This window comes from Paramormyrops kingsleyae, unplaced genomic scaffold, assembly GCF_048594095.1.
Source record: "Paramormyrops kingsleyae isolate MSU_618 unplaced genomic scaffold, PKINGS_0.4 ups211, whole genome shotgun sequence".
In the NCBI taxonomy this organism is placed as follows: domain Eukaryota; kingdom Metazoa; phylum Chordata; class Actinopteri; order Osteoglossiformes; family Mormyridae; genus Paramormyrops; species Paramormyrops kingsleyae.
The window spans coordinates 591-23,724 of NW_027326149.1; positions in this window are offsets into that span (position 1 = coordinate 591).

Below are 23,134 nucleotides of genomic sequence, written 5' to 3' on the forward strand. Positions count from 1 at the left end.
TAAGGTTAGAGCTGGGTGGGGGTTATGTGTCCCGTCAATAGGATTAGAGTCTTTTTTCAACCATAGAAATGAATGGAAGGTCCCCATTTAGATAGGTACACCAATATGTGTGTGTGTGTGTGTGTGTCTGCGTGTTTGTGTGTGTAAGCAGGTATACCTTACCTTATCGGGACACAATGTCCCCACAACATGATGATTACCTGTTTTTTTCCCTTATGGGGACCAATTTCCTGGTCCCCATCAGGAAAAACTCAATTTAATAAAAATCTATGACTCCAATGAGAAAAAAAAAATTCAACAACTGTAGTATTTTGCTTGGTTACTTATTTAGCATTTTTCCCATAAAAATGAATGAGCAGTGCCCAAAAACATATGATTACATGACTGTGTGTGTGTGTGTGTGTGTGTGTGGGACTGCATAGCCTTGGAAAGCCAACCTACTCTCAGGAGAGTCTAAGCCCAACTTTTTCACAGAGTTACTGGTTTAAAATATTCAGAAAAATTGAGGAAGCAAAAACTTCCAAATGGTGAACAATGTGGGAAGCTGTGGGCAGCTAAAACTGTCTGCAGGGGTCCATATATCACAGGAATCATCGGCACGACTCTGGAGCTGTGACATTTTAAAATGAGACCGTTATAGTCCCCCTTTTCTTAAAAAGCATTACGGAAAATCAGATCAGTGAGATTTTAAACAAGAACCCAGTGTCAAAGCTGCGGGAAATCAAAAGCCAGGCCTATGGCCACCGCTGATTGTGAATAGGACTTGGCTTCAGTAGACTTTCAAATATTTCTGCGTTTTTGAAGTTTTTCAAAATTAGTGAAATAGTACTTTATAATATTCTTTTCACTATCAAGTGTGAAGAATACTTCAGTTTGATCCGAAACGGTGAGTACAGTCCAGCTTGAGAAGTAATTCTTTTAGAGAAGCAGATTAATATGGTCAATAATATTTTGAATATTACTTAAATATACTACGCTTCACTAACTGTATATATTGTGCGTAATTAATATGCAAAATATGAATGGCATATGAAAGGTGTATTGGCTCACTGTATGGCTTCATACCTCCACTCTGCATGTTTGCAGTTTGCACACTCATTTGTGAGGGAGCCTAATTAGGAGAGTCTTCAGTTTAAGACAGGTCATAAATGGCTGCTTGTCTTGTACCCTCAGATTCATAATGGATGTGAAAACGTGCATTGATTTCTTGGAGGAAAGACGAGAGGAGAAACTGAGGGAGATGGTGGATTTTATATTGCATGAATTAGAAGATTTAGAAAATTCAGCTTCTGAGCTGGAAATGGAAATCAAGGGGTTTTTGAGTAAGTGTACAGAAGAGATTGTTGCCATGAGAGAGAAAGAGAAGAAAGACAAGGCAGAGGAAGGAAGTGTGAAAGAAAACGAGAACATGAATGGACGGATGAGGAGCATGGAGCCTAGGCAAAGGAGAGAGGAGAAGAAGAGGTGTGAAATAGGAGAACAGACAGAGATGGAGAGTGAGGAGGTCCACTGAAAAAAGAGGAAGGGATCAATGGAATTCCCATTGATAGTGACTAGAGGAGGAAAAAATGATGAGGAAGGGGATCAGCATATTGAAGGATGTCGTATTTCTTTATGTGTCACACTAACAAGGACATTTTTATTTCTGCTTTTCAGAGCTCTCCACCCTGGAAGCCATATAAACATGGTGCCTGTGGTTTCTGACCCACCTCCTCAAAGCGACGGCCTCTCTCCTGAGCCCTTAAATGATTTTTGTTTTTTACTTGTATTTAAATATATACATAATAAAACTTGCACCTCTGTGTTCTATGCTTCCTTGCTCACAGCCTTAACACGCTCTAAATAATCCTAAACTATATTTCAATGTTTAATTGGATTCAGCATGAACAGCCTCTACCATCCAGGCGCAAACAAATATGTAAAACATAGTATAGTGTGAACTTCTCCAACTTTCTTGATAAGAAACATGGTTCTTGTGGGAGTAACGCAAGTTTGCTGGGAGTGGTTGACCTAGTGAATAACTATAATGCAACAGCAAATAAATCGATGTGTAATTTACCTACAAAACATTCACTTATGTGCAATCAAACCAAATTAGTCGTAATAATGAAAACAGGCACAGCACTGTAATGTTAACATTACAACACAGAATAAATGGCTTAACGTAACAGGACAATATTAAGATAGCAAAATGTATACAATAATATATGATGAATAATAAGCCAGCGATTTACTGTATGCTTTTACTTACCCGAGAATACACCAAGATACTTTGCCCACACTTTTCCCTCTACAGTTCATACCACAATGTTTATTATATTTTAGAGTAAAAATAAACAAAATATTAACACAAGCCAGATGCCATCCAAATTTCATCAAATTTTATCAACAAAGTTTAAAAAAACATAACAAAAAAGTTAAGTACCCAGACAGAGTGGTGGAAATGAAATGAATCTGCACGTGGTGAAAGGTCATGTGACTGTATCGCAATAATTATAATATCAGATTAAACAGACAATTATACAATTATTATTAATCTGAATAACTTTTAGTTTTGGTGATTTCACCATGATATGTTGCTATTTAGTACGGTTAAATGGAGTTTTAAACCCCTCTAGGGTACGAAATGACGCCAAACAGTGTTTTAGGGTACTGCTTACTACAAAGTGTGATTTCTGGTAAGAGACATTGCTGCAGAATTTTTCAAATATTTACTCCTCTGGGGTACATTTGCAGCTAATAATTTAATTTGGGATCCAGTCTGTGTGTTTTTTGAGTGTTTTGGTAGTTTTTGGATTAAATGTTGTATTATTCATTTTTAAAAAGTGTTTCTGGCAATGATTTGACTTGTATTTCGCCATATATGTGGAATCAATTTTACTGTTATTGTCAGTCTGTGCTTTTGTCACACAGAAGCTGGAGAAGAGCCAGCAAAGTACTATTTAGTTTGTTCATTAATTCTGGAATAACAAAGGCTTTTCGCAAATACTCCTGGACCTTACTTGCGTATTTACTTCCCTTATTCATTATCTTGTTAGCTATTTGCTAAGATCAATTGCTTTTGGGAAATCCAACCTTGGTCATTTTGCGACGATCTGATTGGTTGAAATGCATGGAGACTAGAGAACAGTTATCTGTGTTGATATGCATAGATTAGTAGTATTGAATTGATGCATTCCCAATAACTCAGAACTTGAAAATTTCCAACCTCCTACTTGGAAAATGTATTATAGAATGATTGAATGGAATAGATTTATGCAAATTTATGCAAGTTAATGCTAATTCCACTAGTGTTTGATGCTCATGGACATACTAGCAGAAATGAGCTCTTAGTAAATCATGATGTACACTGTGTGAACAACCTTCTGCAGTGGAAAATTGAAGCGAGCTGGAATCATGCTGCAACTGTAGTCTCTTTGTGGAGTGGGCCGGGTACAGTCTGCTTCTTGTACGCCAGTGGAAAAGCGCTGTGAATCAATGGATCTCTAGAGAGGAGAGTGAGCAGAGCACTGCATCATGAGTCAAAGATCTGTTCACACCACTGCCTTGTTCTGTTCACATGCAGCTTTTGTTGTAGCTGCCAAATATCTGCACTAGCCCACATTGAAGGATTTGGTAACAGGTGTGGCTTCCCAAGTTATTCTTACCTTGCATCCAATCCCTCACTGTACACTAAGTGGGTATATAAAAATAAACAGATATGAGTCTGAAACTCTTGCAGAAAATAGCTGTTAAAGCATTCATCGGTGTGTGTTTGTATAGTAATGTAAAGCCTGTTATTTTGACATTGTGCGGACCACTTTATCAGTCCCCACAAGGGGAAACTAAGTTTTATAAAAATCCATGACTGCAATCAAAAAACTTTTCCTGTAGAAATGACATGAAAGTTCACACAAAGATATGAATACAAATGTGTGACTGTGTTCAAGCTATTTGCTGAAGGTAGTTGTAGATTTTGGGATGGATGGAACTTCTTCAGGAATCCTGTCTCCCTTTCTGCTTATGCTCTACAATTTGGACAGCTAGCGCAACACCTGTTCTTGCAATCTACAGTGATTATAGCATTATGTGATGTTTCCTCTGTTTATGTTAAAGTTCAGTGGTCAGTTTAACAGATAAACCACACACAGTTCCTTAATAACTATATTTTATTCTTCAAAACAAATATAAAAATGATTATGAAAAAATATATATTCTGTGAGCTTGCTGGAAAACAGTTTGTCCAGCATGAGCCAGCCTCATCCAGAGGGCTACTCTCCTGCTGTCAGTCATCCATTGCCATGTCAGAGCCAGCCTCGTCCTGAGGGCTGCTCTCCTGCTGTCCGTCATCCATTGCCATGTCTGAGGCAGCCACATCCAGAGGGCTGCTCTCCTGCTGTCTGTCACCTTTTTCCAGCATGAGCCAGCCTCATCTAGAGGGCTGCTCTCCTGCTGTCCGTCATCCATTGCCATGTCTGAGCCTGCCTCGTCCAGAGGGCTGCTCTCCTGCTGTCCATCGTCTAGTTCCAGGTCTGAGCCAGCCTCGTCCAGAGGGCTGCTCTCCTGCTGTCCGTCGTCTATTTCCAGGTCTGAGCCAGCCTCGTCCAGAGGGCTGCTCTCCTGCTGTCCGTCGTCTAGTTCCAGGTCTGAGCCAGCCTCGTCCAGAGGGCTGCTCTCCTGCTGTCCGTCGTCTAGTTCCAGGTCTGAGCCAGCCTCGTCCAGAGGGCTGCTCTCCTGCTGTCCGTCGTCTAGTTCCAGGTCTGAGCCAGCCTCGTCCAGAGGGCTGCTCTCCTGCTGTCCGTCGTCTAGTTCCAGGTCTGAGCCAGCCTCGTCCAGAGGGCTGCTCTCCTGCTGTCCGTCGTCTAGTTCCAGGTCTGAGCCAGCCTCGTCCAGAGGGCTGCTCTCCTGCTGTCCGTCGTCTAGTTCCAGGTCTGAGCCAGCCTCGTCCAGAGGGCTGCTCTCCTGCTGTCTGTCATCCATTGCCATGTCTGAGCCTGCCTCGTCCAGAGGGCTGCTCTCCTGCTGTCTGTCATCCATTGCCATGTCTGAGCCAGCCTTGTCAAGTGGGCTGCTCTCCTGCTGTACGTTACCATCTTGTTTGGCAGCAGGGCAATCACTAGCCATCTCAATGCCGCCTTCAGCCATGGTAGCAGTGTCTGTATCTCTTGGCGTAGTCCTCCTCAGCTTCTTCCAGAACCTGAGAAGAGTGCCTTTCTTTTTTGGGCCCTGAACATTTTTTTGTTTAGGGCCCTGCACCTTTGTGCAACTTAAACCCATAATGAAATTATGCAAACGATATAGCTTAGATTCTCTTTCACCAGTGCTTCCTTTGAGAGAGTCTCTAAGAATGAAATGTGAAGGTGCAATTGCTTCTTATATAGAAAAATCTTCCTTCGATGACATCACTGACCAGTTCCGGAATTCTGTTCTGTTGACATCACAGAGGGCCCTCCATATAAGGCATTTGTCATTTCATTGTTTATACCAGTATAGGGTATGCTGATTGATTAAAAAAATAATATAAAATTATTATTTAAAAAAAAAATACCTGTGTGTTTAGAAAAATAATACCTGTGTGCGTGTGTGTGTTTTCCCTTATCCTACCAATACTATCCACATTATTACTTAAAAGCTTGTTTGACATCCTTTAATGCTGGTAGTTTTCAGTAACTTCAATTAAACATGAATTGTGTTAATATGATGAAACTAATATGGGGTCATTTTGACCCCAATATAATATAATTGAAATTATCACATGGTCATTTAAACTTCAACACTTTTAAGTATGTATTGACTTGAAAGTAGGGTGTCATGGAGGCTTAGCTGGTGGCCCTGTTGTCTGTCACCGATGGGTTTGGGGCTTTGAATCTCATCACTCCTTGGCAGGGGTGCCGTAATGGCAGGGGAAAGTTACAATGATTCCAAGGGCCCCTGAATGACAGGCGGCCTAAAAAATTGGGAGAATAGCTGGATTGGTCTGGACTGGGGGGCCCAATATGATATGCCTTCATGGGGCCCACAATCTCTAGCAATGCCCCTGCTGCTCGGTGTATGCATGAATGTTTTCCTGCAGACATTGTTTAGGCTAATTGGTACATCTACAATTTCCCATAGTGTATGAGTGTGTGTGTATATGACCTGTGATGGACTAGCATCCTGCCCAGGATGTACCCCAGCCTTGTGCCCTGTGCTGCTTGGCACGAGCCCCAGGTGACTCTGCCCAGTACAAACAAACTGATGGTTGGGTGATTTTTCGGGTCTGGACGGCACAGAGGCTCAGGACACATAAGTTACATCACACCTTTGGGGGCTGGGAGTCAAAGATCACTTTTGCTCTGTGTGTGAGGTTTGCATGTTCTCCTAGTGTTATATGAATTTTCTCTGGATCCTCTGTTTTACTCCCAAGATTGAAAGAGGTGTACTTAGGTAAATTAGTGTCTCTAAATTGGCTTGTGTGTGTGGGCGTGTGTGCGCCCGGTAATGATCTTTGCGGTAATGATGCCGGTCCTTGTTTTTGCTGCTCCAAGCTCCCTCGCAGACAGAACATCATCTTACCGTAGGAACAGCAGTATCTCAAGTTGTTGACGGAGCACATGTGGAAATCTGTGGCTGCTGCATCTGTGTCTTCAAATTTAGTCCTTGATTCTGTGTGATACTTTAAATTAGGACCCTAGAAAACATTAATTGAACAAATAGTTCCATTTATTACAGTAGCATAAGTGGAAATTTGTGTTTTTAAAAGCACTAATCAAACCAGAAATAGCAAACAATGATGCGACATTATGAGGAATAAATTGACATACTCATAAAAAATTGGAATGATAAAAAAAAAAACACCAGATAGAGTGACAAAAATCCTCTCATTCAAGGCAGTAGGATGAGGGATTTACACACACACACACACACACACACACACACACACACACACACATACATATTGTACTGCCATTGTAATGAGATAATCAATTTATTTATTTATTTATTTACTTTATTTTTTACATATTTTGCATATTCACTTGCCAGTGCTTTTAATGTTGATCAGTGTGTGTGTGTCGGTGTCTGTTTGGCTTTGCACAGATCACATTTGTTGATCAAAATGTCCCCAAAGTTTGGTAAAACTCGAAACTTACTTTTGGTTAAGGTTAGAGCTGGGTGGGGGTTATGTGTCCCGTCAATAGGATTAGAGTCTTTTTTCAACCATAGAAATGAATGGAAGGTCCCCATTTAGATAGGTACACCAATATGTGTGTGTGTGTGTGTGTGTCTGCGTGTTTGTGTGTGTAAGCAGGTATACCTTACCTTATCGGGACACAATGTCCCCACAACATGATGATTACCTGTTTTTTTCCCTTATGGGGACCAATTTCCTGGTCCCCATCAGGAAAAACTCAATTTAATAAAAATCTATGACTCCAATGAGAAAAAAAAAATTCAACAACTGTAGTATTTTGCTTGGTTACTTATTTAGCATTTTTCCCATAAAAATGAATGAGCAGTGCCCAAAAACATATGATTACATGACTGTGTGTGTGTGTGTGTGTGTGTGTGGGACTGCATAGCCTTGGAAAGCCAACCTACTCTCAGGAGAGTCTAAGCCCAACTTTTTCACAGAGTTACTGGTTTAAAATATTCAGAAAAATTGAGGAAGCAAAAACTTCCAAATGGTGAACAATGTGGGAAGCTGTGGGCAGCTAAAACTGTCTGCAGGGGTCCATATATCACAGGAATCATCGGCACGACTCTGGAGCTGTGACATTTTAAAATGAGACCGTTATAGTCCCCCTTTTCTTAAAAAGCATTACGGAAAATCAGATCAGTGAGATTTTAAACAAGAACCCAGTGTCAAAGCTGCGGGAAATCAAAAGCCAGGCCTATGGCCACCGCTGATTGTGAATAGGACTTGGCTTCAGTAGACTTTCAAATATTTCTGCGTTTTTGAAGTTTTTCAAAATTAGTGAAATAGTACTTTATAATATTCTTTTCACTATCAAGTGTGAAGAATACTTCAGTTTGATCCGAAACGGTGAGTACAGTCCAGCTTGAGAAGTAATTCTTTTAGAGAAGCAGATTAATATGGTCAATAATATTTTGAATATTACTTAAATATACTACGCTTCACTAACTGTATATATTGTGCGTAATTAATATGCAAAATATGAATGGCATATGAAAGGTGTATTGGCTCACTGTATGGCTTCATACCTCCACTCTGCATGTTTGCAGTTTGCACACTCATTTGTGAGGGAGCCTAATTAGGAGAGTCTTCAGTTTAAGACAGGTCATAAATGGCTGCTTGTCTTGTACCCTCAGATTCATAATGGATGTGAAAACGTGCATTGATTTCTTGGAGGAAAGACGAGAGGAGAAACTGAGGGAGATGGTGGATTTTATATTGCATGAATTAGAAGATTTAGAAAATTCAGCTTCTGAGCTGGAAATGGAAATCAAGGGGTTTTTGAGTAAGTGTACAGAAGAGATTGTTGCCATGAGAGAGAAAGAGAAGAAAGACAAGGCAGAGGAAGGAAGTGTGAAAGAAAACGAGAACATGAATGGACGGATGAGGAGCATGGAGCCTAGGCAAAGGAGAGAGGAGAAGAAGAGGTGTGAAATAGGAGAACAGACAGAGATGGAGAGTGAGGAGGTCCACTGAAAAAAGAGGAAGGGATCAATGGAATTCCCATTGATAGTGACTAGAGGAGGAAAAAATGATGAGGAAGGGGATCAGCATATTGAAGGATGTCGTATTTCTTTATGTGTCACACTAACAAGGACATTTTTATTTCTGCTTTTCAGAGCTCTCCACCCTGGAAGCCATATAAACATGGTGCCTGTGGTTTCTGACCCACCTCCTCAAAGCGACGGCCTCTCTCCTGAGCCCTTAAATGATTTTTGTTTTTTACTTGTATTTAAATATATACATAATAAAACTTGCACCTCTGTGTTCTATGCTTCCTTGCTCACAGCCTTAACACGCTCTAAATAATCCTAAACTATATTTCAATGTTTAATTGGATTCAGCATGAACAGCCTCTACCATCCAGGCGCAAACAAATATGTAAAACATAGTATAGTGTGAACTTCTCCAACTTTCTTGATAAGAAACATGGTTCTTGTGGGAGTAACGCAAGTTTGCTGGGAGTGGTTGACCTAGTGAATAACTATAATGCAACAGCAAATAAATCGATGTGTAATTTACCTACAAAACATTCACTTATGTGCAATCAAACCAAATTAGTCGTAATAATGAAAACAGGCACAGCACTGTAATGTTAACATTACAACACAGAATAAATGGCTTAACGTAACAGGACAATATTAAGATAGCAAAATGTATACAATAATATATGATGAATAATAAGCCAGCGATTTACTGTATGCTTTTACTTACCCGAGAATACACCAAGATACTTTGCCCACACTTTTCCCTCTACAGTTCATACCACAATGTTTATTATATTTTAGAGTAAAAATAAACAAAATATTAACACAAGCCAGATGCCATCCAAATTTCATCAAATTTTATCAACAAAGTTTAAAAAAACATAACAAAAAAGTTAAGTACCCAGACAGAGTGGTGGAAATGAAATGAATCTGCACGTGGTGAAAGGTCATGTGACTGTATCGCAATAATTATAATATCAGATTAAACAGACAATTATACAATTATTATTAATCTGAATAACTTTTAGTTTTGGTGATTTCACCATGATATGTTGCTATTTAGTACGGTTAAATGGAGTTTTAAACCCCTCTAGGGTACGAAATGACGCCAAACAGTGTTTTAGGGTACTGCTTACTACAAAGTGTGATTTCTGGTAAGAGACATTGCTGCAGAATTTTTCAAATATTTACTCCTCTGGGGTACATTTGCAGCTAATAATTTAATTTGGGATCCAGTCTGTGTGTTTTTTGAGTGTTTTGGTAGTTTTTGGATTAAATGTTGTATTATTCATTTTTAAAAAGTGTTTCTGGCAATGATTTGACTTGTATTTCGCCATATATGTGGAATCAATTTTACTGTTATTGTCAGTCTGTGCTTTTGTCACACAGAAGCTGGAGAAGAGCCAGCAAAGTACTATTTAGTTTGTTCATTAATTCTGGAATAACAAAGGCTTTTCGCAAATACTCCTGGACCTTACTTGCGTATTTACTTCCCTTATTCATTATCTTGTTAGCTATTTGCTAAGATCAATTGCTTTTGGGAAATCCAACCTTGGTCATTTTGCGACGATCTGATTGGTTGAAATGCATGGAGACTAGAGAACAGTTATCTGTGTTGATATGCATAGATTAGTAGTATTGAATTGATGCATTCCCAATAACTCAGAACTTGAAAATTTCCAACCTCCTACTTGGAAAATGTATTATAGAATGATTGAATGGAATAGATTTATGCAAATTTATGCAAGTTAATGCTAATTCCACTAGTGTTTGATGCTCATGGACATACTAGCAGAAATGAGCTCTTAGTAAATCATGATGTACACTGTGTGAACAACCTTCTGCAGTGGAAAATTGAAGCGAGCTGGAATCATGCTGCAACTGTAGTCTCTTTGTGGAGTGGGCCGGGTACAGTCTGCTTCTTGTACGCCAGTGGAAAAGCGCTGTGAATCAATGGATCTCTAGAGAGGAGAGTGAGCAGAGCACTGCATCATGAGTCAAAGATCTGTTCACACCACTGCCTTGTTCTGTTCACATGCAGCTTTTGTTGTAGCTGCCAAATATCTGCACTAGCCCACATTGAAGGATTTGGTAACAGGTGTGGCTTCCCAAGTTATTCTTACCTTGCATCCAATCCCTCACTGTACACTAAGTGGGTATATAAAAATAAACAGATATGAGTCTGAAACTCTTGCAGAAAATAGCTGTTAAAGCATTCATCGGTGTGTGTTTGTATAGTAATGTAAAGCCTGTTATTTTGACATTGTGCGGACCACTTTATCAGTCCCCACAAGGGGAAACTAAGTTTTATAAAAATCCATGACTGCAATCAAAAAACTTTTCCTGTAGAAATGACATGAAAGTTCACACAAAGATATGAATACAAATGTGTGACTGTGTTCAAGCTATTTGCTGAAGGTAGTTGTAGATTTTGGGATGGATGGAACTTCTTCAGGAATCCTGTCTCCCTTTCTGCTTATGCTCTACAATTTGGACAGCTAGCGCAACACCTGTTCTTGCAATCTACAGTGATTATAGCATTATGTGATGTTTCCTCTGTTTATGTTAAAGTTCAGTGGTCAGTTTAACAGATAAACCACACACAGTTCCTTAATAACTATATTTTATTCTTCAAAACAAATATAAAAATGATTATGAAAAAATATATATTCTGTGAGCTTGCTGGAAAACAGTTTGTCCAGCATGAGCCAGCCTCATCCAGAGGGCTACTCTCCTGCTGTCAGTCATCCATTGCCATGTCAGAGCCAGCCTCGTCCTGAGGGCTGCTCTCCTGCTGTCCGTCATCCATTGCCATGTCTGAGGCAGCCACATCCAGAGGGCTGCTCTCCTGCTGTCTGTCACCTTTTTCCAGCATGAGCCAGCCTCATCTAGAGGGCTGCTCTCCTGCTGTCCGTCATCCATTGCCATGTCTGAGCCTGCCTCGTCCAGAGGGCTGCTCTCCTGCTGTCCATCGTCTAGTTCCAGGTCTGAGCCAGCCTCGTCCAGAGGGCTGCTCTCCTGCTGTCCGTCGTCTATTTCCAGGTCTGAGCCAGCCTCGTCCAGAGGGCTGCTCTCCTGCTGTCCGTCGTCTAGTTCCAGGTCTGAGCCAGCCTCGTCCAGAGGGCTGCTCTCCTGCTGTCCGTCGTCTAGTTCCAGGTCTGAGCCAGCCTCGTCCAGAGGGCTGCTCTCCTGCTGTCCGTCGTCTAGTTCCAGGTCTGAGCCAGCCTCGTCCAGAGGGCTGCTCTCCTGCTGTCCGTCGTCTAGTTCCAGGTCTGAGCCAGCCTCGTCCAGAGGGCTGCTCTCCTGCTGTCCGTCGTCTAGTTCCAGGTCTGAGCCAGCCTCGTCCAGAGGGCTGCTCTCCTGCTGTCCGTCGTCTAGTTCCAGGTCTGAGCCAGCCTCGTCCAGAGGGCTGCTCTCCTGCTGTCTGTCATCCATTGCCATGTCTGAGCCTGCCTCGTCCAGAGGGCTGCTCTCCTGCTGTCTGTCATCCATTGCCATGTCTGAGCCAGCCTTGTCAAGTGGGCTGCTCTCCTGCTGTACGTTACCATCTTGTTTGGCAGCAGGGCAATCACTAGCCATCTCAATGCCGCCTTCAGCCATGGTAGCAGTGTCTGTATCTCTTGGCGTAGTCCTCCTCAGCTTCTTCCAGAACCTGAGAAGAGTGCCTTTCTTTTTTGGGCCCTGAACATTTTTTTGTTTAGGGCCCTGCACCTTTGTGCAACTTAAACCCATAATGAAATTATGCAAACGATATAGCTTAGATTCTCTTTCACCAGTGCTTCCTTTGAGAGAGTCTCTAAGAATGAAATGTGAAGGTGCAATTGCTTCTTATATAGAAAAATCTTCCTTCGATGACATCACTGACCAGTTCCGGAATTCTGTTCTGTTGACATCACAGAGGGCCCTCCATATAAGGCATTTGTCATTTCATTGTTTATACCAGTATAGGGTATGCTGATTGATTAAAAAAATAATATAAAATTATTATTTAAAAAAAAAATACCTGTGTGTTTAGAAAAATAATACCTGTGTGCGTGTGTGTGTTTTCCCTTATCCTACCAATACTATCCACATTATTACTTAAAAGCTTGTTTGACATCCTTTAATGCTGGTAGTTTTCAGTAACTTCAATTAAACATGAATTGTGTTAATATGATGAAACTAATATGGGGTCATTTTGACCCCAATATAATATAATTGAAATTATCACATGGTCATTTAAACTTCAACACTTTTAAGTATGTATTGACTTGAAAGTAGGGTGTCATGGAGGCTTAGCTGGTGGCCCTGTTGTCTGTCACCGATGGGTTTGGGGCTTTGAATCTCATCACTCCTTGGCAGGGGTGCCGTAATGGCAGGGGAAAGTTACAATGATTCCAAGGGCCCCTGAATGACAGGCGGCCTAAAAAATTGGGAGAATAGCTGGATTGGTCTGGACTGGGGGGCCCAATATGATATGCCTTCATGGGGCCCACAATCTCTAGCAATGCCCCTGCTGCTCGGTGTATGCATGAATGTTTTCCTGCAGACATTGTTTAGGCTAATTGGTACATCTACAATTTCCCATAGTGTATGAGTGTGTGTGTATATGACCTGTGATGGACTAGCATCCTGCCCAGGATGTACCCCAGCCTTGTGCCCTGTGCTGCTTGGCACGAGCCCCAGGTGACTCTGCCCAGTACAAACAAACTGATGGTTGGGTGATTTTTCGGGTCTGGACGGCACAGAGGCTCAGGACACATAAGTTACATCACACCTTTGGGGGCTGGGAGTCAAAGATCACTTTTGCTCTGTGTGTGAGGTTTGCATGTTCTCCTAGTGTTATATGAATTTTCTCTGGATCCTCTGTTTTACTCCCAAGATTGAAAGAGGTGTACTTAGGTAAATTAGTGTCTCTAAATTGGCTTGTGTGTGTGGGCGTGTGTGCGCCCGGTAATGATCTTTGCGGTAATGATGCCGGTCCTTGTTTTTGCTGCTCCAAGCTCCCTCGCAGACAGAACATCATCTTACCGTAGGAACAGCAGTATCTCAAGTTGTTGACGGAGCACATGTGGAAATCTGTGGCTGCTGCATCTGTGTCTTCAAATTTAGTCCTTGATTCTGTGTGATACTTTAAATTAGGACCCTAGAAAACATTAATTGAACAAATAGTTCCATTTATTACAGTAGCATAAGTGGAAATTTGTGTTTTTAAAAGCACTAATCAAACCAGAAATAGCAAACAATGATGCGACATTATGAGGAATAAATTGACATACTCATAAAAAATTGGAATGATAAAAAAAAAACACCAGATAGAGTGACAAAAATCCTCTCATTCAAGGCAGTAGGATGAGGGATTTACACACACACACACACACAGACACACACACACACATACATATTGTACTGCCATTGTAATGAGATAATCAATTTATTTATTTATTTATTTACTTTATTTTTTACATATTTTGCATATTCACTTGCCAGTGCTTTTAATGTTGATCAGTGTGTGTGTGTCGGTGTCTGTTTGGCTTTGCACAGATCACATTTGTTGATCAAAATGTCCCCAAAGTTTGGTAAAACTCGAAACTTACTTTTGGTTAAGGTTAGAGCTGGGTGGGGGTTATGTGTCCCGTCAATAGGATTAGAGTCTTTTTTCAACCATAGAAATGAATGGAAGGTCCCCATTTAGATAGGTACACCAATATGTGTGTGTGTGTGTGTGTGTCTGCGTGTTTGTGTGTGTAAGCAGGTATACCTTACCTTATCGGGACACAATGTCCACACAACATGATGATTACCTGTTTTTTTCCCTTATGGGGACCAATTTCCTGGTCCCCATCAGGAAAAACTCAATTTAATAAAAATCTATGACTCCAATGAGAAAAAAAAAATTCAACAACTGTAGTATTTTGCTTGGTTACTTATTTAGCATTTTTCCCATAAAAATGAATGAGCAGTGCCCAAAAACATATGATTACATGACTGTGTGTGTGTGTGTGTGTGTGTGTGTGGACTGCATAGCCTTGGAAAGCCAACCTACTCTCAGGAGAGTCTAAGCCCAACTTTTTCACAGAGTTACTGGTTTAAAATATTCAGAAAAATTGAGGAAGCAAAAACTTCCAAATGGTGAACAATGTGGGAAGCTGTGGGCAGCTAAAACTGTCTGCAGGGGTCCATATATCACAGGAATCATCGGCACGACTCTGGAGCTGTGACATTTTAAAATGAGACCGTTATAGTCCCCCTTTTCTTAAAAAGCATTACGGAAAATCAGATCAGTGAGATTTTAAACAAGAACCCAGTGTCAAAGCTGCGGGAAATCAAAAGCCAGGCCTATGGCCACCGCTGATTGTGAATAGGACTTGGCTTCAGTAGACTTTCAAATATTTCTGCGTTTTTGAAGTTTTTCAAAATTAGTGAAATAGTACTTTATAATATTCTTTTCACTATCAAGTGTGAAGAATACTTCAGTTTGATCCGAAACGGTGAGTACAGTCCAGCTTGAGAAGTAATTCTTTTAGAGAAGCAGATTAATATGGTCAATAATATTTTGAATATTACTTAAATATACTACGCTTCACTAACTGTATATATTGTGCGTAATTAATATGCAAAATATGAATGGCATATGAAAGGTGTATTGGCTCACTTTTTGGCTTCATACCTCCACTCTGCATGTTTGCAGTTTGCACACTCATTTGTGAGGGAGCCTAATTAGGAGAGTCTTCAGTTTAAGACAGGTCATAAATGGCTGCTTGTCTTGTACCCTCAGATTCATAATGGATGTGAAAACGTGCATTGATTTCTTGGAGGAAAGACGAGAGGAGAAACTGAGGGAGATGGTGGATTTTATATTGCATGAATTAGAAGATTTAGAAAATTCAGCTTCTGAGCTGGAAATGGAAATCAAGGGGTTTTTGAGTAAGTGTACAGAAGAGATTGTTGCCATGAGAGAGAAAGAGAAGAAAGACAAGGCAGAGGAAGGAAGTGTGAAAGAAAACGAGAACATGAATGGACGGATGAGGAGCATGGAGCCTAGGCAAAGGAGAGAGGAGAAGAAGAGGTGTGAAATAGGAGAACAGACAGAGATGGAGAGTGAGGAGGTCCACTGAAAAAAGAGGAAGGGATCAATGGAATTCCCATTGATAGTGACTAGAGGAGGAAAAAATGATGAGGAAGGGGATCAGCATATTGAAGGATGTCGTATTTCTTTATGTGTCACACTAACAAGGACATTTTTATTTCTGCTTTTCAGAGCTCTCCACCCTGGAAGCCATATAAACATGGTGCCTGTGGTTTCTGACCCACCTCCTCAAAGCGACGGCCTCTCTCCTGAGCCCTTAAATGATTTTTGTTTTTTACTTGTATTTAAATATATACATAATAAAACTTGCACCTCTGTGTTCTATGCTTCCTTGCTCACAGCCTTAACACGCTCTAAATAATCCTAAACTATATTTCAATGTTTAATTGGATTCAGCATGAACAGCCTCTACCATCCAGGCGCAAACAAATATGTAAAACATAGTATAGTGTGAACTTCTCCAACTTTCTTGATAAGAAACATGGTTCTTGTGGGAGTAACGCAAGTTTGCTGGGAGTGGTTGACCTAGTGAATAACTATAATGCAACAGCAAATAAATCGATGTGTAATTTACCTACAAAACATTCACTTATGTGCAATCAAACCAAATTAGTCGTAATAATGAAAACAGGCACAGCACTGTAATGTTAACATTACAACACAGAATAAATGGCTTAACGTAACAGGACAATATTAAGATAGCAAAATGTATACAATAATATATGATGAATAATAAGCCAGCGATTTACTGTATGCTTTTACTTACCCGAGAATACACCAAGATACTTTGCCCACACTTTTCCCTCTACAGTTCATACCACAATGTTTATTATATTTTAGAGTAAAAATAAACAAAATATTAACACAAGCCAGATGCCATCCAAATTTCATCAAATTTTATCAACAAAGTTTAAAAAAACATAACAAAAAAGTTAAGTACCCAGACAGAGTGGTGGAAATGAAATGAATCTGCACGTGGTGAAAGGTCATGTGACTGTATCGCAATAATTATAATATCAGATTAAACAGACAATTATACAATTATTATTAATCTGAATAACTTTTAGTTTTGGTGATTTCACCATGATATGTTGCTATTTAGTACGGTTAAATGGAGTTTTAAACCCCTCTAGGGTACGAAATGACGCCAAACAGTGTTTTAGGGTACTGCTTACTACAAAGTGTGATTTCTGGTAAGAGACATTGCTGCAGAATTTTTCAAATATTTACTCCTCTGGGGTACATTTGCAGCTAATAATTTAATTTGGGATCCAGTCTGTGTGTTTTTTGCGTGTTTTGGTAGTTTTTGGATTAAATGTTGTATTATTCATTTTTAAAAAGTGTTTCTGGCAATGATTTGACTTGTATTTCGCCATATATGTGGAATCAATTTTACTGTTATTGTCAGTCTGTGCTTTTGTCACACAGAAGCTGGAGAAGAGCCAGCAAAGTACTATTTAGTTTGTTCATTAATTCTGGAATAACAAAGGCTTTTCGCAAATACTCCTGGACCTTACTTGCGTATTTACTTCCCTTATTCATTATCTTGTTAGCTATTTGCTAAGATCAATTGCTTTTGGGAAATCCAACCTTGGTCATTTTGCGACGATCTGATTGGTTGAAATGCATGGAGACTAGAGAACAGTTATCTGTGTTGATATGCATAGATTAGTAGTATTGAATTGATGCATTCCCAATAACTCAGAACTTGAAAATTTCCAACCTCCTACTTGGAAAATGTATTATAGAATGATTGAATGGAATAGATTTATGCAAATTTATGCAAGTTAATGCTAATTCCACTAGTGTTTGATGCTCATGGACATACTAGCAGAAATGAGCTCTTAGTAAATCATGATGTACACTGTGTGAACAACCTTCTGCAGTGGAAAATTGAAGCGAGCTGGAATCATGCTGCAACTGTAGTCTCTTTGTGGAGTGGGCCGGGTACAGTCTGCTTCTTGTACGCCAGTGGAAAAGCGCTGTGAATCAATGGATCTCTAGAGAGGAGAGTGAGCAGAGCACTGCATCATGAGTCAAAGATCTGTTCACACCACTGCCTTGTTCTGTTCACATGCAGCTTTTGTTGTAGCTGCCAAATATCTGCACTAGCCCACATTGAAGGATTTGGTAACAGGTGTGGCTTCCCAAGTTATTCTTACCTTGCATCCAATCCCTCACTGTACACTAAGTGGGTATATAAAAATAAACAGATATGAGTCTGAAACTCTTGCAGAAAATAGCTGTTAAAGCATTCATCGGTGTGTGTTTGTATAGTAATGTAAAGCCTGTTATTTTGACATTGTGCGGACCACTTTATCAGTCCCCACAAGGGGAAACTAAGTTTTATAAAAATCCATGACTGCAATCAAAAAACTTTTCCTGTAGAAATGACATGAAAGTTCACACAAAGATATGAATACAAATGTGTGACTGTGTTCAAGCTATTTGCTGAAGGTAGTTGTAGATTTTGGGATGGATGGAACTTCTTCAGGAATCCTGTCTCCCTTTCTGCTTATGCTCTACAATTTGGACAGCTAGCGCAACACCTGTTCTTGCAATCTACAGAAGTTCTTCAACTCCTCCATTGTAGGACGCATCAGCAATGGATATAAGTCTGTAGGACACTGGTGGAGAACTTTGTGCTGTGGTGCAGGGAGAACAAGCAGGACATCAGCAAGACAAAGGAGTTGGTGATGGACCTCTGGTGTAAAAATGTGTGTAGTGAACTGCCACGGATGTTTTACCAATCCATTGAGGCCGGTGTACTTTTACACTGTGGACTGCCAGGAAGCATTATTAGTTGAGGCGACACCAAATGCCTGACCACACTCACCAGGCAAGCCCAGCTCCCTTACAGGACTGACCCTGGACCCCTTGGAGACAATTCTGAACATCCTCCCCATGGGGTGCCCTCTTGGAGCACCTTTTTCCAATGGCTCACAATGGTGCTAAGAAGGACTACTGAGGATCCTTCCACTTTGCACACTTCAGACACTACAACGCCCCCTTCAGATGTGTCCCTAGCATTGCATCTTTAAAGCAGTTGCCACCAACTGCAGCACCCAGATGGAACTAAGGCCCAGCCATTCAGAGTTCACATCAAGTGACACAGTACAATGAAACGATTGCGTCTGACAGGTAAGTGTATGCCTCAGAAAATTAAAAGGCTGAAAGAAGTATTTTTAGAGGGATTATAAAATGGTGCCTTCCTTTGGCAGTATGTTTAAATAATCTGTCCCTTTTCAATAACTGAAGGTCATGCAAAATCCACTGAGAACCCCACAGCCCTGTTTGAGCACCTGCCCTTCAGACCGTGTGTACACCTCAGTAGCATACTGTAGAGCCCTGTCCTTTTGTGCTCTTCCTTCCCATGCTCAGATGACCTCCTGCCAGAGCAGAGCCCATCACAACCACGACAATTCACTCAGGTGTCCTACTCTGTGTCTGAACGCCAAGAAGCATGGGGACACTGGAGACGGAATGGAAGTCCATCTCACACACTGTAGGCTATTTACAGACACCGGTTCTCCTACCTGCTTGCTGAACCAAGCCAAAGCTAATGTTATCATCTTTTAATCAGCGAGACATTTCACCACAAGGGGCACTAAAAGAACATAGAATGCTTGTATGGTGCATTTGCTAGTGATTAACACTGTGAGCCATTCACTGTTAGTAGAAGTCATAAAATTACGATTTTGCCATCATTTCTGTAATGCAATTCCCAGTAGGCACTTCTCCATAATCTAGACCCAGGATTCATTTTAAAAATGGAATTTAGAAAGCAGCACTTCACTTTGATGTAAATATAGCACTACGTGAATGCTGATTTAATAAACAAGGATGTTGATCAGAAGAGGAACAGAAGGGATAAATAAACTCATCTAGTACTTCAGTATCCCTGTCACTCACATGCAGTCCATTCAGCCAGGGATAATTCTCCTCTTCTATGTTCATTGTTGTCATAAGATCTCTTTCATTCTATAATCTGTATGACCGTACAGGTCTTCCGTACATGTTTGTGTGCTTTGTTGAATTTCTATTTTTATACATAGTATTCTGTGAAGTGTTTCTCCTTTAATATTATGTACTTCATGTTTGGCATTGGACCACAAACAATTCTGGTATGTTGGTACATACTGGCAGTAAAGTAAGTTCTGATTCTGATTTTCCTCAGATGGAATATACACTGCTGGTTGTGGGATTACCACAGGAACAGTCAGAATACACATAATGCTTCCTGCGATTAGAGGTTATCCCATGTAGAGGTATAATACACATAATGCTTCCTGGGATTAGAGATTATCCCATGTAGAGGTAGAATACACATTAGATTAGATTAGATTAGATTAGAGATTATCCCATGTAGAGGTATAATACACATAATGCTTCCTGGGATTAGAGATTATCCCATGTAGAGGTAGAATACACATTAGATTAGATTAGATTAGATTAGAGATTATCCCATGAACAGGCAGAATATACATCACAGTACCTAGGTTTACAGATTATGAAAAGGCAGATATAGTGCTGATATATGGGAATCACCGCCAGTAGTGGGTAAAATTAGGACACGCAACAAGTGTACAGAAACAAGTCCTGATTTTCAGAAGCAAAGCGGGGCTCGTGAAGATGCATGACAGTCTGTCTCCTCCCTGTCTTTAATCACTTGAACACCCCTCCCCCACAAACCTGTTTGATGTATGGCTCATTAGAACATGTGACCAGGAGCAGATGGCCAAAGGGTGTCATAATGGGGGAAACGTGACCAAACAAACTGTTCCATATGGATGGTGTGACACGGAGCCATCACTAACATTTCAGCAAAGGCACCTGCTGACCTGTAACTGTTGACCTGTGAGGTTAGTTGACAATCGTCTCATTCAAAGTGGAAGTACATCTCTGCCAGGGTGATCAGGGGTATGGGAAGCCAGGGGACAGAAAGCAACCTGCCTGGGGGGGTAAAGTGGGATGCAGGTAGCATGGGCAGACACACAGAAATCTCACAGCGGCAAACATACAGCTTTCCTGCCCCATTGGAGCATGATGGATTTATTCATTAAAGTTATGCTGCCCGGATCAGTGACAGGAAATTAACAGAGGACAGCCCAGTGATACAGGCTTCTGAACACATAAACTAAATAAACAGTAGTAGAGTGAACCAAGACAGCGTATGTGACATGTTTGTATTCACATCTTTGTGGGGACTCTCCATTCAACAGCAGGATTATGAACCAAGGCGGTGTCTTGGACTGTGACAGCACAGTAACAATTCAATGACACAGAATTCTGAACAGACAAACTTTATAAAAAGTAGGATATTCAACTAAGAGAATGAATCACTGTCTGAGACACTAACATCACAATGACATCACAGGCTTCAGATCACACATTAAATAAACATGGATATTCAAGAGAATGAATCACTGTCGGTGACAGCGGCAGCACAGTTACATTAGAGGCCTCTGAACACAAGAACCAAATACAGCCTGGAACCTGCACAGTGGGGTGATTTGGGTTTCACTCCAGAAGGCAGATGCGTGCAGGGATGCTAATTCAAATGTTAGCCTGCTTGTCCTCAGCTCAGTGTCGTGCAGCAGGGCTCTGTGAAGGGACCTTATTCTCCAGAGTGGTTTTAAAGGGGACCGTGCTTCAGAAACTGTTCCCACCTGTCATTAAGGGACTGCAATCCTTACAGTCTCAAGCCAGATGCGTGGCAGTTTGTTGGAATTTTTATATTATTTTAATATCAGTTTGTACCTGGGAAGTAATTTGTAAGAAATTTAAAACCAAATAATCAGAATGTCAAACATATAAAGAAAAGTAGCTAACAAGCTGTTGCTGCTGTTAAACTCTATAGAGATAGACTGATAGATACAGGCTGGGAGATACACTTAGACCGACAGACACAGGTTGAGAGATGCACTTGATTGATGGATTCTGGCTGGGAGATACACTTAGAGTGACAGACACAGGTTGAGAGATGCACTTAAATTAACAGTGACACAGAGATATGAAGGGTTCCACTCTTCAAACAGGATCTCTGTGCTCCAGTTGGGATCTATGGCCTCCAAGCACTCCGCTCTTACTGCAGCTCAGCCAGGCTGGGCTGGGCCCGGCGAGGGTGGCGGGGGCCACTCGCACTCGGCCTTCTTTATGAGGGAGATCTGAGTGATGTGGGGCCTCTGACAGCCGTTCTCTGTGTCCTGCTGTCCTGCCCGCCGGCTGCGTGTGTGACGGTAAGAGACCTGTTACAGCTAGTATGCATGGAGTGGGTCCTTGCTGAGCCACAGGCAGGCCAGGCCTCGTTCCACATCAGTTTTGTGTGCAGACCTCCCTGTGAGCAAAAACAAATGGCTAATTTAACATGCGCTCTGACAGGCTCCTGAGGGCCAGTGGACCCAGGGTTTGCTTGTCCTCCTCACAAGCTGGAACAGCCGGGAGCCCGATCTGGATGGGCCCACTGCCAGGCCTACAAGAGCCGGCACGCTCAGCCACAGGTGTGCGCCGTGGCACTAGCTACCTAACGGACCCAAACCTTCATCTATCAGCACCAAACTGAGGGCATCGGTGACCCAAAACACATCAGAACCATATATTCTGGGGAAGTCAGTATGCGAGGAAAGGTACTGGACCAGTGAACACTCATCATCTCATCAGAGATCGATCAACCATGCTCATCATGTGACACTATCCTCAGTACATGTGGCAAAAAAATCCGAGGTGCCATTGTGGGTGTGAACACTGCCCCCTGGTGTTCAGTGAGTGTGGGCTCGACATACCGACAGGCATGTTTGAGAGTCTGCCTAAATGAATTAATTTCCTCCTTTTTCAACAAAATCAACTCAATTAATTTGTTTAAGGAGCAAAACAGTTTTGAAAGGGTCCGATAATTTTACCTGGATAATGAAAGCCAGAGAACAGCCAGGCAGGAACTCTGGTTGTCTACGATACATCTGTCCACATGGACGTAGATCCTAGCCAGATCACAGACTCCCTCTACAGCACTCAGCCAGGGGACCGCTCTTCCAGGGAATGCTGAGAACATGAGACCCAAGAGGCGTGTTTTGGACAGAACAGGAGCAGTCAGTCACTGGGTATAATCAGTGAGATTGATGTGCACACCCACCAGGGATATGCACACAGCACTGTGTGTTCCTGTGGAGGGCTGTCATTTCGGGCTCTGCTATTGTGAGTTCCTGTGTGGAAGAAGAGAAGCCTTCCAAAGCAACACAGCACGGCTCTGTGAGTCACTGAAGGCAGTGTTACCCAAGCACACTGCAGCTCAGCGGCTCCACACGTGTCTCCAGCCCAGAGCATGCTGGGACTGCATGCAGACGACTCATGCATAGAATCAGCCCTCAATTTCTGGCACAGGGGCTCCATTACCATCACGCCTTAGGGTGTTCTGGGAGAGTGAAACAC